We start from the raw sequence: 16322 nt of genomic DNA, 5'->3' as shown, positions 1-16322 counted from the left end.
CATTGCTCTTGTGGGTGTGTTACAATACTTAGTTTGAGAGGCAGTGACTGGCTGAGCTATTCCAAGCCAACATTCCAGTGACCTTCACTCACAATTCTCAAGTCAAACACGCACTGGACAGGGCACTCGCCTGTTCCTCTCCTTTTACAAGGCATTATGTGTTGCCCATATAACAGAGGAAAGATCACTGAATTTCAAGCATTTGTCCTCGATAAGACGGTCGAAACTGTATGACAACAATAAACTGAAGCCCCAGGATTTCTAATTAAAACGTCATTGTTCATGGTGAAAAAAGCATCAAAAACCATGACAGTCTCTTTTATTAAATGTCTTGTAGTCTGTCACCTGAGGATAGTAGCAGGATTTCTAAACAGTCTGGTTCACATACAACTTTGATTGAATCTGTCATCAAGTTTTGATATATTGTGTAAAGTCTGTTGATCCTGCCTAGTTTGAACATCCACTCCATATCAACTCTAGTATACTGCAAATCCAAAATAATACCGACACACAGGACTTAAAACAAAAATCCAGATTTTATTTTTTGGGAATAAGAAACCAAAAGTAGGACATTTTCGTAAACTCCACATACTGAACTTAGGTATTGTTCAATTGTAGTTAAGAAAAGAAAATCTACTTTACAATCTTTCCTCACCAGAAGTAGAACAAAACAAACATCTGAATGGCCTTTCCTTTAACAACCACTGTCTACTCACTAGCCCTTGAGGAATTCAAGGTTGCTCAAAGCCCTTCGATTACTTGATTGTGATTTGTAAAGCAGAAAGCTGAAGGACACAGCCTAAATATTAGAACAACAGTCGTACGAGAAAGATTTTATTTCGTCTAAATTTTGAGAGGGAAACCCAGATTCTTGCGAATCCACCACAGTATTTATGCAGCCATTCACTCATCTTGATTGAAAAAAATCTCAAACTTACCCCAACATCCAGCTTCATGGTACGAATGTACTCGTTCTTCTCCAGGTCCGGAAGGAGAGGAAAAGGAGCACTGGGAGACACTCCTAGGCTCCAAAAAAACAAGGAGGCCAACAATCAAAACCTTCTCAAATGCAGCGAACCCCAAACGCAGCTGCAGTGCAATGCAGACAGGACACACTGCAAAGTAGAAAGCTTGCAGCTCTGAAGCCAGTAAATGAACGCAATCGCCATTTTTCTTTGTCTTTCACTTGACCCCTGTCTCAGTGATAAACTCACTACAACAAACCTGCAGCCTTTTCTTTCCCCCCCCCGGCAAGTGAAGGCTGAAACTCAGCCCAACCTGCTACTCGTGCAAGACCCGCCTCCCCAGCACATCGGCCTGCCATTGGAACGCCATCTCACGTTTCCCTGGGGTGTTGCATCCTGATTGGACAACCAGCACGCCAATCAGCTGGCCATTTGACACTTCCGGTTTCAGGTTCGGTTGTCCGACAGAATAGGGGTCAGAGGAGATACGAGAGGCCTGGATGGGCAAAGGAAACACTCAACACAAGCATTAATTCGGGAGGAACACCACGATACAATTGTAGGATACTGCGAACAAAAGGTTGTAGCAGGTTTTCGGAATTAAGCGATCAGTACATCGTTTGTTTATTAGCCTGTGTATTTGCACATTTTTCTTTGGCAGTACGAGTAGATTCCATTGCCAACAGCACCATGTAAACTCGCTTTGTTTCTCTCCCCTTTCATAGCGAAGAGGTTTTTTTTTTGCAAACTTTCCACCGCTTTTCTCCTTCATCACACAAATCCCGCCTCACGCCCTCCCAGATTGGTCAGAACTGGGTTGCAAACATTCCATTCCAGCACCGCCTAACACTCGATTGGCCAACAGCTATATCAATCATTGCAAAGGGATCGCGTCATCCTAAAGGCTCTTTCCCCATTTACCCTTACTGAAATCTCCAAAAGATTGAGCCAGACCAGACACTTCAAGCTACTATTACTCAAGCAATTTTGGCAAAACTAAACGCAGCTGCCATAGGTAACAGGTGGCATCAACAAGAAAAATGTTCTCGAGAATATTTAAGCATGGATTTCAACACGCAACTCATTTTTCTACAAAAATCTTGACCAAAATGATCCCATTCTCTGTTTCCAACGTAAAGAATTCCATTCTTGGGCAGATTCTTAATCCGGTAACAATCAAGTTAACCACCAGGGTCAGACAGGTCAACTACAAGCAAAACACCAGAACCAGCAGGGCCAACTAGAGGGCAAAACAAAATCACAGATTGACAGAACATCTACAGGCAGAATACAGGGATTTGACATAGCAACGACAGATAGGATCGGAAAGACAAATTACAGGCCCTAGCAACAATGGCATCAGATAAGGCAACTAGAGGCACAACATGGGGATCAGAGACAACACGGTGTAGAGCTGGATGAACACTGCAGGCCAAGCAGCATCAGAGCAGCAGAAAAGCTGACGTTTCGGGTCGAGACCCTTCTTCAGAAATGGGGATCAGACACGGCAAGGGAATGTACAGCAGCACCCAAGGATCTTCCAAGATCAGTTAGTGGCAGGACAGAAGGGATAACATCCTGAAATGTACTTAAGTCAAGTTCAATCTAAGCAACAATGTTTAGTAATGCAGGCACCCAGTACAGTGAACAATAACAAATGTTAATCTCCTTTACTTAGTAGTCCCAGTTGGGGCAAATATGCAGTGAAGTTTGTTGCAGAAACTGATGCAATGATATTCAAGGAAAGTGTTTCTATTTGTCACCACCATAAACGTAATAACCCAGCCTAATGGAATATATCATTGGATATGCAACATGTAAACAGGCTATTCGGATCAACTAGTCTATGTCAAAGGGATAAATACATTTTTCTGGCTAATGCAGCGCAATTCAAAGCTGTTCACATCCAAAACTGATTCACACAGAATCTAACTGGAAAAACAATCTGGCAATTACATTAATTAGCTAAATTATAATTCAGACAATATAACAGTTACTCATGCGAACACTGACCCCTATACTTACAACACCAACAGTTGAGCCTCATTATCTTACATCAAATATAAAAGCTTAGAGAATCTTATAAAAGTGAATTTGACCTACATACCAGAAAAACCTATATGATGAACTGACTAATCTCATAGTTAAGCATCACTTGTTGAATCAGAATTACTGCAGGAAGTATCAGTGAATGTACAACTTGATACCTATTTGGTTGCAGTATTCCAAATCTCATCACCTGCACTTTGAGAGTAAGTCAATTCTATATTTGACCATTACTTCCCACTGCACCCTGTATGTCACTTACTAAAGAACATGCACTGAAAAATGTATTGATATAGCACCTTTCGAATTCCAGCACCTTTTACAGTCAATTTCAAAGTGCAGTTGCGCTGTTATGATGAAAGTAGACACAATAAAATCCATAACTAGCAATGTGATGAATGACACATTAGGTTATAGGGGTTGTTTGAGGACAAATATTGGTCAGGGCACTTAGGAGAACTTGCACATGCTTCTTTGAAATATTACCATGAAATCATATCCAAATGCAGGGACACAGAACTTTGGATATCTTCTTAAAAAGTCAACACCTCTGACAGTGCAGTACTCCTTCATTGCCAGGCTGCTGTGTCAGCCTGGATTTTGTGTTCATATCTTTGGAATAAGAGTTGATCACACAACTTTTGCAAACAGCAAAAGTGCTGTCCACCAATTCACGTCTCTTTTCATGCCAAATACTTATTAAATGTGGTTAATGTTATTTTATAAGCAAATACAGCCATAATTTGCATTTTGCAAAGTTCCACAAACAGCAAGGAGTATCAACCTAGATTACAGTCTTGGAGAACAGCTTAAACCCATGACTCTTCAGAGTTTGTGTGCTGTGAACAAAGCCAATTTGACACAATGGTATATAATGCCAAGTTACCATAAACTTTGAAACAAAGTCACAAACTGCTGGAAAAACTCAGCAGGTCTGGCAGTATTTTAACTGAAGAAGGGTCACTGGATCTGAAATGTTAACTCTGCTTTCTCTCCACAGATACTGCCAGACCTGAGTTTTCCCAGCAATTTCTGATTTTGTTTTCCGATTTCCAGCATCTGCAGTTCTTTGGGTAATTTTTTAAAACCATAAACTGTGCCTGTGACGGTATCCAATCCAACCATTGTCCACAGCACTGGCACAGTAATGGATGCACAGAAAGCATATTATGGCTGAGTGTGTAATAGACTGACAGCAAAGTTAAGAGTTTGGTTCACATGGGAATTTGATGCTGAGAAGGCAACATACACTCCTTCTTGTACTTCTTTTCAACCTCTGGTGGCCGACTCCTTTGTCTCCAAGTTAGGACAGAGTAACTTTCTACTACTATTGTTGTGTGTGAATTAATAATTAATTGATTAGTTAAAAATCTGTCTATCTAAGTTTTGAATATACTTAACAATCAAGCCCCCACAGCCCTCTGCGTTGAATACACGTGTCAATAAATAAACTTTTTCACATATTCACTATCCTCCGAGGAGAAATTTTTCCTTATCTCTATTTTAAAAGGGCAACCCCTTATTCTAAGATTATGCTTCGTTATCCTAGACTCTCCCACAATGGAAAACAACTTTTCCACATGTAAGCTGTAAGGTCACCTAGGGAAGAGGATCAGCCCCTGACTTTTAAAGTATGAGAATGAGAAGGATGAATGAATGGACAAACTATGGTACAGAATGCCATTCAAGCGGGCATGAATGAAAAGGAACATAGTACCGTTAGGAGACAGTGTGGTCAGGGAGTGCGTACTGTTCTCTAAAGTGTGAATTGTAGGTAGAATCAGGAATAATGCACTTCTAAGATAGTTTGTACAGTTAAGGCCCAAATCAATGTTATCCGAGCAACATGCCAATTTATATCAACACAGGTTGAGCAAAGAATGCAAAGTACAGCTCAAGGAGAGGTGTGGGAAGAAGGTGGTTTCAATGTACGAGGTGCCAACATCAGTATTCATGGATGGATGAGCTTTTCAGTTGGGATATGCTCCACTTAAAACAGGACAATACCAGTATTCTGGCGAGTCACAGAACTAAAACTGAGGATAGAGCTTTAAACTAGCAGTAGAGGGGTGAGGGAGTGGAGTGTTGGGAGAATCTGAAAAGCAATAAATATTGCAGTGATGCAATAATGACAAAGTGAGGATGACCGAGAACAGAGTTGAACATAACTTGTACATCAGCAAATAAGGTAATTGCAAGGAACAGAGGTTAGAGAAAAGAAATTAAGAGTTGTTTGTCTAAATGCATGAAGCATCTGCAATACCATAGATGAACTAGTAGCACAAATAGGGGGAGATCATTTAATCGCCAATTCAAAGACATGGTTGCAAGGTGTTCAATGTCAGGAAGTAAGTATTCTAGTATACACAATATTTTGGAGATAGCCAGAGTAGCAAGTGGAGAGGGGTAGCATTGAAAGTAAAGGATGACACAAGAACATCAGTGAGAAAGTATCTTGTTTGAGAAGATCATGAAGCAGAATCAGTGTAGGTGGAAATCAAAAAGCATTGGTGGGACATTTATAGACCCCTGTATCAGTAGGTCAGAGTATTAAATGAGAAATTATTGGTGTTTGTAATAAAGGCAATGTATTAACTATGAGGGACTTTATCTCCATATGGGTGACGATAACTAAATTGGCAAAAGTTGTCTAGAATCTTATGGTATTATGGCAAGATGTGATGGAAGAATATTCTTAAGACAGTTTGCTGGACCGATACATTATGTTACTAAGTAGGGTCAAAGCTAACTTATATTTAGCATTGTGTAATGAGGCAAAGTTAATTAGTAATGTAATTTTTTTCATACACTCATGGGATATGGACATCACTGCCTGGCCAGTACATTATTGTCCATCCCTAGTTGCCCTTGAGAAGGTGGTGATGAGCTGCCTGCTTGAACTACTGCAGTCCACATGCTGTGGGTTGACCCATAGTATCCTTAGGAAAGGAATTCCAGGATTTTGACCCAGTGACAATGACAGAACAGTGACATATTTCCAAGTCAGGATGGTGAGTGGCTTGGAGGGAATTTTGTAGATGGTGGTGTTCCCATGTATCTGCTGCCCTTGTCCTTTGAGATGAAAATGGTTGTGGGTTTGGAAGGTGCCATCTAAGGATCTTTGGTGAATTTCAGCAGTGCATCTTGTAGATAGTGCACACTGCTGCTATTGAGTGCTGGTGATGGAGGGAGTAGATCCTTGTGGATGTGGTGCCAATCAGTGGGCTGCTTTGTCCTGGATGGTGTCAAGATTCTTGAGTGTTGTTGGAAATGTACCCATCCAGGTAAGTGGGGAATATTACATCACATGCCTGACTTGTGCCTTGTAGACAATGGACAGGCTTTGGGGAGTCAGGAGAGTTACTCACGTCAATATTGCCAGCCTCTGACCTGCTCTTGTAGCCACTATGTTTATATGTCAAGTTCAGTAGAGTTTCTGGTCAATGGCAACCCTAAGGATATTGATAGTGGAGGATTTGGTGATGGTAACTCCACCGAATGTCAAAGGGCAGTGGTTAGATTGTCTCTTATTGGAGATGGTCATTACCACACAAATGTGTGGCACAAATGTTACTTGCCACTTGTCAGCCCAAGCCTGGATATTGTCCAGATCTTGCATATGAACATGGGCTGCTTCAGTAACGGAGTGGCAAATGGTGCTGAACATTGTTTGCTGATGATTGCACATTCACATTTCTGACGTATGATGGAGGCAATAAAACATGCTGTTGGCATCCCTCTGCAAGGTAACCAGCCATTCAGCCAACTGAGCTAACCAACTTCCTTCTCAGCCAGTGCAGTTAATTTCCAAGGTTACCATGAAGGGCCATCCTTCACAATCTCATCCCTCGCCTGAGGCATGGTGTCCCTCACATTAAACACCGCCAGTTGTCTTTCACTCTAATGAGAAAGCATCCCTATGGTCCTCTGGAACTATAATGACTTCTTTCCACTAAATGATCCATTGGGAAATAGTAATCACAATACCACTGAATGCAGTGTTCAGTTTGAAAGCAATATACTTTTATTTCTTTATTCACTAACAGGATGAGGGCATCGCTGGCTAGGCAGCATTTATTGCCCAGCCCTAATTGCCCAGAGGGCAGTTCAGAGTCAACCACATTGCTGTGGGTCTGGAGTCACATGTAGGCCAGACCAGGTAAGGATAGTAGTTTCCTTCCCTAAAGGACATTAGCGAACCAGATGGGTTTTTCCGACAATCAGCAACAGATTCATGGTCATCATTAGATTCTTAATTCCAGATACTTTTACTGAATTCAAATTCCACCATCTGCCATAGCGGGATTCAAACTCAGGTCCCCAGAATATTATCTGGGTCTCTGGATTAACATTCCAGCGATTCTATCTCAAAAGATATGGAGAGGAAATACTATAGTGGATTTGATACTCAAGATCAGCCATGATCATACACAATGATGCAACAGGATAAGCAGTTCACATGGTGATCTATCTCCTACGTCTATTTATGTTCTTCTCAAGTAGCCATGGGTGACAATGAACAGCTGAGAAACAGTACACCATGATTTACAACGAAGAACTGTAGCCCTCTGGCCCAGTGCACCAAGAAGGCTAATGTACACTGCATGCCAAGCCCAGAACATCCAGTGAGCTTTCTCCTGTATCCTGACCCATTTATAAGTCTTCTGGCCCACTGCATCCTGCAATCCGTATTTAGTAAGCCAGGAACCAGCTCATGAGCATCCAATAATGCAAGGACTTTCTCTGATCCAGGCACTGGCTGGTGTCAATCAATACCGGTGTTGTTGATGGGGGGGGGGAACGTTGTGGTGCAGGTTGGGTTCCGGCGGGAGGTTGGGGGCTCTCACTCAATGGCGGCCTGGCGACTCTGTGAAATGGCCCGTTTCCCCCACCTCCTCCGAAGCCCAAGGATGGCTGGCTGGATGGATGTAAGGCGGGTGGGCTGGCTGCTCAAGGCTCACACCCCAGGCCCAGGGCCCAGGGCCCGGGCCCGCGAACCAATAGCGGCCGAAACCCTCAGACCAATCAAACCTCTGACCCGTGTCCACCAATGAGAGCAGCGGCACAGCGAGGCGGTGAAAAGATGGCGCCCGAGCGGCAGCGCCACGCAGCCACCTGCAGCCGCTTCTTACCCTTTCTCCCCACCGCCCCCGACACAGACCCTACACTCACCCGGCAGCGTGTGGAGTGCCACTCTGTCTTAGCACCTGCCTGCCCGCTTGGCTCGTCTCCTTCTCCGCTCGCTACCCCTCCCCCCTCGCGCGGAAACAAGATGGCTCCTGCGTTGCTTCAAGGAGACAGACAGGACATCTCGCGATAGTTCGGCGCCAACTCCCGCTTCTTAAAGGGGCCGCTTCGAATTTCTACAGGCCAAACATTAATGTGTCTTAAGGGGAGTTTTTGACCACAGCACCAGTTTTGGTGGAATCTCATACAGAAGGGAGGCCATTGTTTAAAATTGTACCATTTAACCTGATTACCGCCCCTAATTTTTTTCAACAAAATTTGTCACTTCATATTTCCATGCATTAAATTTAATCAACCCACTTCACCGCCCTGTTTTTAAGCTGCAGTCTGCTACAGTCCTTCCCACTGCTCATTAAATTCTTAAACATTGTTATCTGAAACTGAACAGCACAAACAGCACAGGACCTGGCACTTTAGCCCACCATATCCGTGCTATTGAAAACAATACGCCAGCTTGTGTATATATGGAGCAGATCAATGGTCGTAATATTAGTCATTGGTAAACACCAGCGTGTACTTGCTTTCATGGAATCATAGAGTTGTTGCAGCAGAGAAAGGCCTTTAGGAATCAGTGGCCAATTCAGGGGTTGGGCTGCATTATCATCCCATGATAACAAAGTTTTGATTTAATTTTGATAAGGCCCTGTGCACTTCTGTTGACAGTTTAATTTTTATTCTTTTTGTTACAGTGTCCCACCTGGTGCAGTCCAACTTTTAAAAGTTTTATTTGAAAAGAGTAGAAGGAGACCATTCAACCCAGCTTATCTGTGCTTACTTTCAGAATGAGTGATTTGCCTAACACTACTCATATGCACTTTCCTTATAGCCCTTGACATTCTTTGTTCACAGATAATGATCTAATTCTCAATGTCTAATGGGAGTAGTCCTCATTCAAAGGAGAGGCCCTTCAGTCAGGGGTGTGGCACGGTAAGTCAAAGACAGCTTCTGATATCAGTCTAAGGACTTCTGCATGGTCAGTCAGCTCCTTGAAGTGGGCAGGGTCAGGGAGTCCATAGTTTTACAGTTCAAGAAGTCGGCCATGGTCAGGGAGTTACACAAAGACCGGTCAGAGGTCTGGCCAGTCATCAGTTGGCTGCCCAGTCAAATCAATCAAGGAGCAAGGCCAAAGTCACTCGTGGGGGTCTGTCCACTAAAAGTCAAATTTGAGTTATCAGGGACTACTGCTGTAGAGAGGAAATTAGGGAACTGGAAGCAATATGATGGGGATGCAGAGGAGATAATTGTGAAGAGGAGCAACTCAGCATATAACAGGGGAGACAATAGAGCATAAAGGGAAAAATGTAATGCGGGGGGTGTGGTGTTCATTGACAGTCAGCAACACCCTTGCTTCAATGGGGCCAGTGCAATAACATACCTGACAAATAACATCCATGGAGAGAGTGCAAGCTAACTTTTCAAGCCTGGATGACTCTTTATCAGAGCTGAAGTGAAGTATGGAGGGGGCAGCATTTATGCTATTGTTGATGGGGGGGTGGTAGGCAGCCCAACTATAGCATAAATGCTGCCCCCTTCACTTCAGTTCTGATGAAGAGTCATCCAGACTCGAAACGTTAGCTTGCTGTCTCTCCATGGATGCTGTCTGACCACTGTGATCTCTAGCATTTGTTGTTTTCAGTACAGATTCCAGCATCTGCAGTTAATTTTCTCCTACTATCCTTGGCATGTTCACTTTATATGCTTGGACCTCAGACAGTAAAGTTGACAAGTTATAGACAATTGACAGATAGACAATTGGGTAGGAATATGAAGATGTTCCAATGGGGAGGGCTACCAAGAAGGGAATGTGTACAGTTGAGGATTCACCACATGTAAGAAGCTGAGCTTGTGACTCATGTTTGAAGCCGTAACTGCTATTCTCTTCCATCAAGCTACGTAGAACAAAAACACAATGGATCTATATTTGGCTGTTGCAACACCCCAGCGTGTGGGGTAAGTTTCATTCTATGAATGTGGGGGCTTCATGTTTGAGCAATGTGAGGCCTTTCAAAGGGTGACAGTACAGCCACATGGTACGGGTGAACCTTAGGCATTAACCTCTGTGTCAATATAATTCCTGGTCCCAAACACACTTGACCACATTAGACAGCATCAGCAATCAATCCCATTAATGTCTGTGATGCACAACAATGTATTATTGACTGGAAAGAATGACCCTAGATGCCAGGGTAGCAATTACCTTCCAACTTTCCATAGCCTGCACATGGTGCAGGAGCTGTTATTTCACACCTTGGACCATTAAACCAATGCTCAGGATGGTGGGCTTTGTACCTTAAATCTTGTAGTTACTGCTAGACAGATATTCAGTGGGAAAGCTGATGAAGAAAAGTAAATATATGTTTTCAAATGTGAGAATGTAATTATAATAAATTTTCACCCATGCCTTTTGTGTGCCTTCAAAAGGTCTTCCTCATTTCCCTTACACTGCATCAAAATGCAGTCCCAGTCCGAGACACCATGCCACCCCACAGTTCTGTGGCATACCATTGGAAACCACTTTCCATTCGCAAAAACATCTCAGTCTTAGAGATCTACGCACGGAAAAAGACCCTTTAGCCCATTGAGTCTGTGGCAGTGAAAAATCACCAACTAACTATTCCAATTCCATTTTCCAACAGTTGGCCATGGCCTCATGTGTCTCATATGTACAAGTGCAATCTAAATACTTATAAAATGTTACTAGGTTCACCACCCTTATAGGCAGTGAGTTCCAGATTCCCACCATCCGCTCAATGGAAATGTTTTTAATCACATATCGTCCAAAGCTTCAGTCTCTTACCTTCAATCTATGCCCCCTGGTCATTGATCCCTCCATCATGGGGAAAAGACCCTTCCTGCCTACCCTGTCTTTGCCACTCACAATTTTGTACATCTCAATCATGTCCCCTCTCAATCTCCTCTGTTCTAAGGAAAACAACCCTAGCCTGTCCAATCTTTCTTCATAACTGAAGCTCTCCAGCCCAGGCAAAATCCTGGTAAATCTGGCACTCTTTCCAGTGCCATCACATGCCGCCTATAATATGGATTCCAGAACTGCACACAACTCTCCAGCTATGACCTAACCAATATTTAGTTTGGTCTGTTGACCAAAACCCTTTGTTTCCTGTCCCTTAGTCAATTTTGGACCCAACTTACCACATTTCTCTTATCCCATGTGTGTTAATTTTCAAACCAGTCTGCCACGTAGGCCTTTGTGAAATGCCTCACTAAAATCCATGTAGGTACATCCACTGCACTATATTCATCAGAACTCCTTATTAATTCCTCAAAAAAAAGTTCAGTTGAAAAGTCACAACATTCCCTATACTGACCATCCCTGATTAACCCATGCCTTTCTCAGTAACAGTTAATGCTTTTAATATCAATTCCAGTAATTCTCCCACCACCATTTCAGACTGATCTGTCTATAATCATTTTGAGTATACTCACACTCTTTTAGAAAAACATTCATGGACCTCAAATCTTCTGATAGTTTGCTTTTATTTTTGTACTAATGAATTCAATGACAAAGCAGGTGCTTTATTCACCCGAGAATCATTAACTAAGTGTTAATGAGTGCACTCAAAGGATTACACAAGTTATAGAGTCATAGAGCCCTATAGCATGGAAACAGACTCTTTGATCCAACGCACCCATACTGACCAGACATCCCAATCTGACCTGGTCCTATTTGCCAGCATTTGACCCATATCCCTCTAAACCCTTCCTATTCATATACCCATCCAGATACCCTTTAAATGTTGTAATTGTACCAGCCTCCATCACTTCCTCTGGCAGCTCATTCCATACAGGCACCACCCTCTGCATGAAAAAGTTACCCCTCAGGTCCTTTTTAAATATTTCCCCTCTTACCTTAAACCTATGTCCTCTAGTTTTGGACTCCCCCACCCTAGGAAAAAGACCTATCCATGCTCCTCATGATTTTATAAGCCTTTATAAGGTCAATCCTCAGCCTCTGGTGCTCTGGGAAAAAAGCCCCAGCCTACTCAACCTCTCCCTATAGCTCAAACCCTTCAGTCTTGGCAACGTCCTTGTAAATCTTTGCTGCACCTTCTCAAGTTTAACAACACCCTTCCTATTGAAGGGTGACCAGAATTGTACGCACTATTCCAAAAGTGGCCTCACCGATGAACTGTAGAGCTGCAACATGACATCTCAACGTCTATGCTCAATGTTATAAATAGGGTGAGTGTCTGCTGTGTAAATGTTGTGTGCCTAACTCTGGGCCAGAAGGTTAAAGTACCATCCGCCATGGAGTTGTGTCATAATGTGTCCAGACAGGTCAATTAAAAATCAGGTGCTTGTACTAACACAGTGTCAACACTTCATCAGGTGTATTAGTTCTTCAGAAGGTGGACACCTCCGGTACAACCAGAAAATTGGTGTACAAAATGAATATTATTTGTTGATTGACAAAGAGGTTATTTTAGCTATTGATTAGAAATCAGAAAAATGCACGTGTTTGAATTTGTATAGTGTCTTCCACAAGCCCAGGTTGCTGCAGTGGTGAAACCTTGTGCCGTTCCCGAAGGTGGGTTTGGTAGAGCTGGGGACATTCATTTGGATGGGAAGTGGCAGGTGGCGCTCCTGCTGCCATACTTACCTCACCACCCCATTCACCCAATTCAGTTCATTAACCTAATGTGGGTTTCCTTGCAGGCTCCTGGGCTAGGAATTCCTGAATACGGCATTCAGTGCTTCATTGAGGGGCCCAACATGAGGAAGGGGAGAAATGGGCAGCTGGAATAAATTTCTCTGACCTTACTGTTGACATTCTCACCCTAAGACCCTAATACCTTGATTATCCACCCTCACCCACCATACCCTAGATTCTTCCTCAATACTCTCAGATGGGTGCAGTATTAGCAGTGGCCACTGCCTATCCAATGGAAACACTGAGTACAGAAGTGCTGCCGTCCTCCAACTGGCTGGAAGCTGTCAGTGAGTGGAACTTCATATCCACCATCCCCCACACCCACCCACCCACATGGCCCTTTTCAATGCTTGACTGACACAAGATGTGGTAAGCCTTCCTGAAAAGAGGCCATGTGTTGCATTTGAACACGGACTGTTTCGAATTCCGAGTTGCAAATGGCACTAAACATTGTACATTCATCAGGGAACATTCCCCACGTCCCCCCGCCCCTTCAGATGGAGTGAAGGTCATTGATGAAGCAGTTAAAGATGTTTAGGCCTAGGACACTACTCTGAAGAATCCCTGCAGTATTGTCTTGGAGATGAGATGATTGACCTCCAAAAACTGAAGTTACTATTACTGAGCAGGTGCTGCTTGATTGCACTTATGATGACACCTTCCATCACTAACTGATGATCAAGAGTTGGCTGATAGGATTGTGATTGGCTGGATTGGTTTTATCCTGCTTTTGTGTACAAAACGTAAATTGGGCAGTTTTCAACAATCCCTCTTCCGTAGCTACACTGGCTCTAAACCCCACCTCTTCCTCTGTTACATTGATGACTGTATCGGTGCCGCCTCGTGCTCCCACAAGGAACTCGAACAGTTCATCCACTTCACCAACATCTTCCACCCCAACCTTAAGTTCACCTGGACCATCTCTGATACCTCTCTCTCCATCCTGGACCTCTCTGTTTCTATCTCTGGCAACCACCTAGAAACCGATATCCATTTCAAGCCCACCAACTCCCACAGCTACCTAGAATACACTTCCTCTCACCCACCTTCCTGCAAAAATGCCGTCCCCTATTCCCAATTCCTTTGCCTCCACTGCATCTGCTCCTAGGATGAGGCATTCCACTCCCAAACATCTCAGATGTCCTCGTTTTTCAAGGACAGCAACATCCCCCCCTCAATGGTCAAGAACGCCCTCGACCATGTCTCCCGCATTTTCCACAACTCATCCTTCACACCCCCTCCCCGCAATAACAACCAAAACAGAATTCCCCTCGTCCTCACGTACCACCCCACCAACCTCCGGATCCAACGCATCATCCTCCGACACTTCTGCCATCTGCAATCCGATGCCACCACCAAAGACAATTTTCCCTCTCCAACCTTATCTGCTTTCCGGAGGGACCATTCTCTCCGTGACTCCCTTGTCCGCTCCACACTCCCCTCCAGCCCCACCACGCCCGGCGCTTTTCCCTGCAACCGCAGGAAGTGCTACACCTGCCCCTACACCTCCCACCTCACCCCCGTCGCAGGCCCCAAGAAGACCTTCCACATCAAGCAGATGTTCACCTGCACATCTGCTAATGTGGTATACTGTATCTGCTGTTCCCGTTGTGGCCTCCTCTACATCGGGGAAACTAAATGGAGGCTTGGGGACCGCTTTGCGGAACACCTACGCTCGGTTCGCACTAAACAACTGCACCTCCCAGTTGCGAACCATTTCAACTCCCCCTTCCATTCCTCAGACGACATGTCCATCCTGGGTCTCCTCTAGTGCCACAACGATGCCACCTGAAGGTTGCAGGAACAGCACCTCATATTTCGCTTGGGAACCCTGCAGCCCAATGGTATCAATGTGGACTTCTCAAGCTTCAAAATCTCCCCTCCCCCAACCGCGTCCCAAAACCAGCCCAGCTTGTCCCCGCCTCCCTAACCTGTCCTTCCTCCCACCTATCCCGTCCTCCAACCTCAAGCCCCACCCTCATCTCCTACCTACTAACCTCATCCCGCCCCCTTGACCTGTCTGTCCTCCCTGGACTGACCTATCCCCTCCCTAACTCCCCACCTACACTCACCTTTACTGGCTCCATCCCTGCCTCTTTGACCTGTCTGTCTCCTCTCCACCTATCTTCTCCTTTATCCATCTTCTATCTGCCTCCCCCTCTCTCCCTATTTATTTCAGAAACCCCTTCCCCTCCCCCATTTCTAAAAAGGGTCTAGGCCCGAAACATCAGCTTTCCTGCACCTCTGATGCTGCTTGGCCTGCTGTGTTCATCCAGCTCTACACCTTGTTATCTCAGATTCTCCAGCATCTGCAGTTCCTACTATCTCTGAAACAGTTTTCAACATTGTCAAGTAGTTGCCGGTGTTGTAACCTGTACTGGAACAGCTTGACCCAGCATGTTCTGGAGCACAAGTCTTCCGTCCTATTACCGGAATGTTGTCAGGTCTCATAACCTTTGCAGTATTCGGTGCCTCCAACTGTTTTTTGATTTCACATGGAGTGAATCAAATTGGCTAAAGAACAGTATCTGTAATGCTGGAGACTATTGGAGGAGGCACCGATGGATAATCTTGACACTTCTGGCTGAAGCTTGCTGCAAATGCTTCAGAGTTAACTTTTTCAGTGATGTGCTGAGCTCTTCCATTATTGAGGATAGGGATATTTGTGGAGTCTACTCCTCCAGTGAGTTGTTTAATTGGCCAGCAGCATTCATGACTGAATGTGGCAGCACTGCAGAGCTTAGATCTGATCCATTGGTGTGGGATCACTTAGCTCTGTTTATCATTTGCTGCTTATGCTGTTTGGCATGCAAGAAGTCCTGTTCAGTAGCTTGATGGTAATGGTTAAGTGGGGGATATTGCCAGGCCATGAGGTTGTGGATTGTTTTGGATTCTGTTGAACCTGGATTTTGTTAATTGCCCAAAGTGCTTCATGGATGAGCAATCTTGAGTTGCTAGATGTGTTTAAAGTCTGTCCCATTTAACACGGTGATAGTGTCTCACAGCACAATGTAAGACCTTAGCAGTGTGAAGGCAGGACTTTGTCTCAACGAGAACTTTATGGTGGTCACTCTTACTGATACTGTCATGGACAGATACAACTGCAGTCAGCAGATTGGTGCGGATTAGGTCGAGAACGATTTTCCCTTGTTTTGGTTCCCTCACCACCTGCCGCAGACCCTGTCTTGCAACTATGTCCTTTAGGACTCAACCAACTCGATCAGTTGTGCTGTGCTGAGCCACTCTTGGTGGTGGAAATCACAGGTAGGCCAGTTAAGGACAGCAGTTACCTTCCCTAAAGGGCATTAGTGAACCAAATGGATTTATGTTCATTGTCTTATACCAATCCAATCGTAAACACGATCCTAGTTACCACACGGTTCCTTTCGGTA

General features: G+C 44.2%; 1 protein-coding gene across 7 annotated transcripts in view; it reads right to left on the bottom strand.

The window, feature by feature from the left end:
* The window catches only part of nfyc (nuclear transcription factor Y, gamma), a 99678-nt gene extending 91374 nt beyond the window's left edge, over positions 1–8304 (bottom strand). For 5 of the 7 annotated variants that reach the window (XM_020530216.2, XM_048612986.1, XM_048612987.1 and 2 more), the window contains exon 1: positions 8184–8304. The gene's annotated coding sequence lies outside the window, so the exon portion shown is untranslated. Of the gene's footprint in view, positions 1–938; positions 1243–8183 lie in introns of those variants that run through there. The other 2 variants (XM_048612985.1, XM_020530215.2) reach the window with 2 other exon arrangements.
* Between the last annotated feature and the right edge of the window lie 8018 nt (positions 8305–16322).

Source organism: Rhincodon typus, chromosome 27 (genome assembly GCF_021869965.1).
Source record: "Rhincodon typus isolate 14 chromosome 27, sRhiTyp1.1, whole genome shotgun sequence".
NCBI lineage: Eukaryota > Metazoa > Chordata > Chondrichthyes > Orectolobiformes > Rhincodontidae > Rhincodon > Rhincodon typus.
The sequence above is the reverse complement of the archived record's forward strand: the minus strand, read 5'-3'. Positions and strand labels throughout refer to the sequence as shown.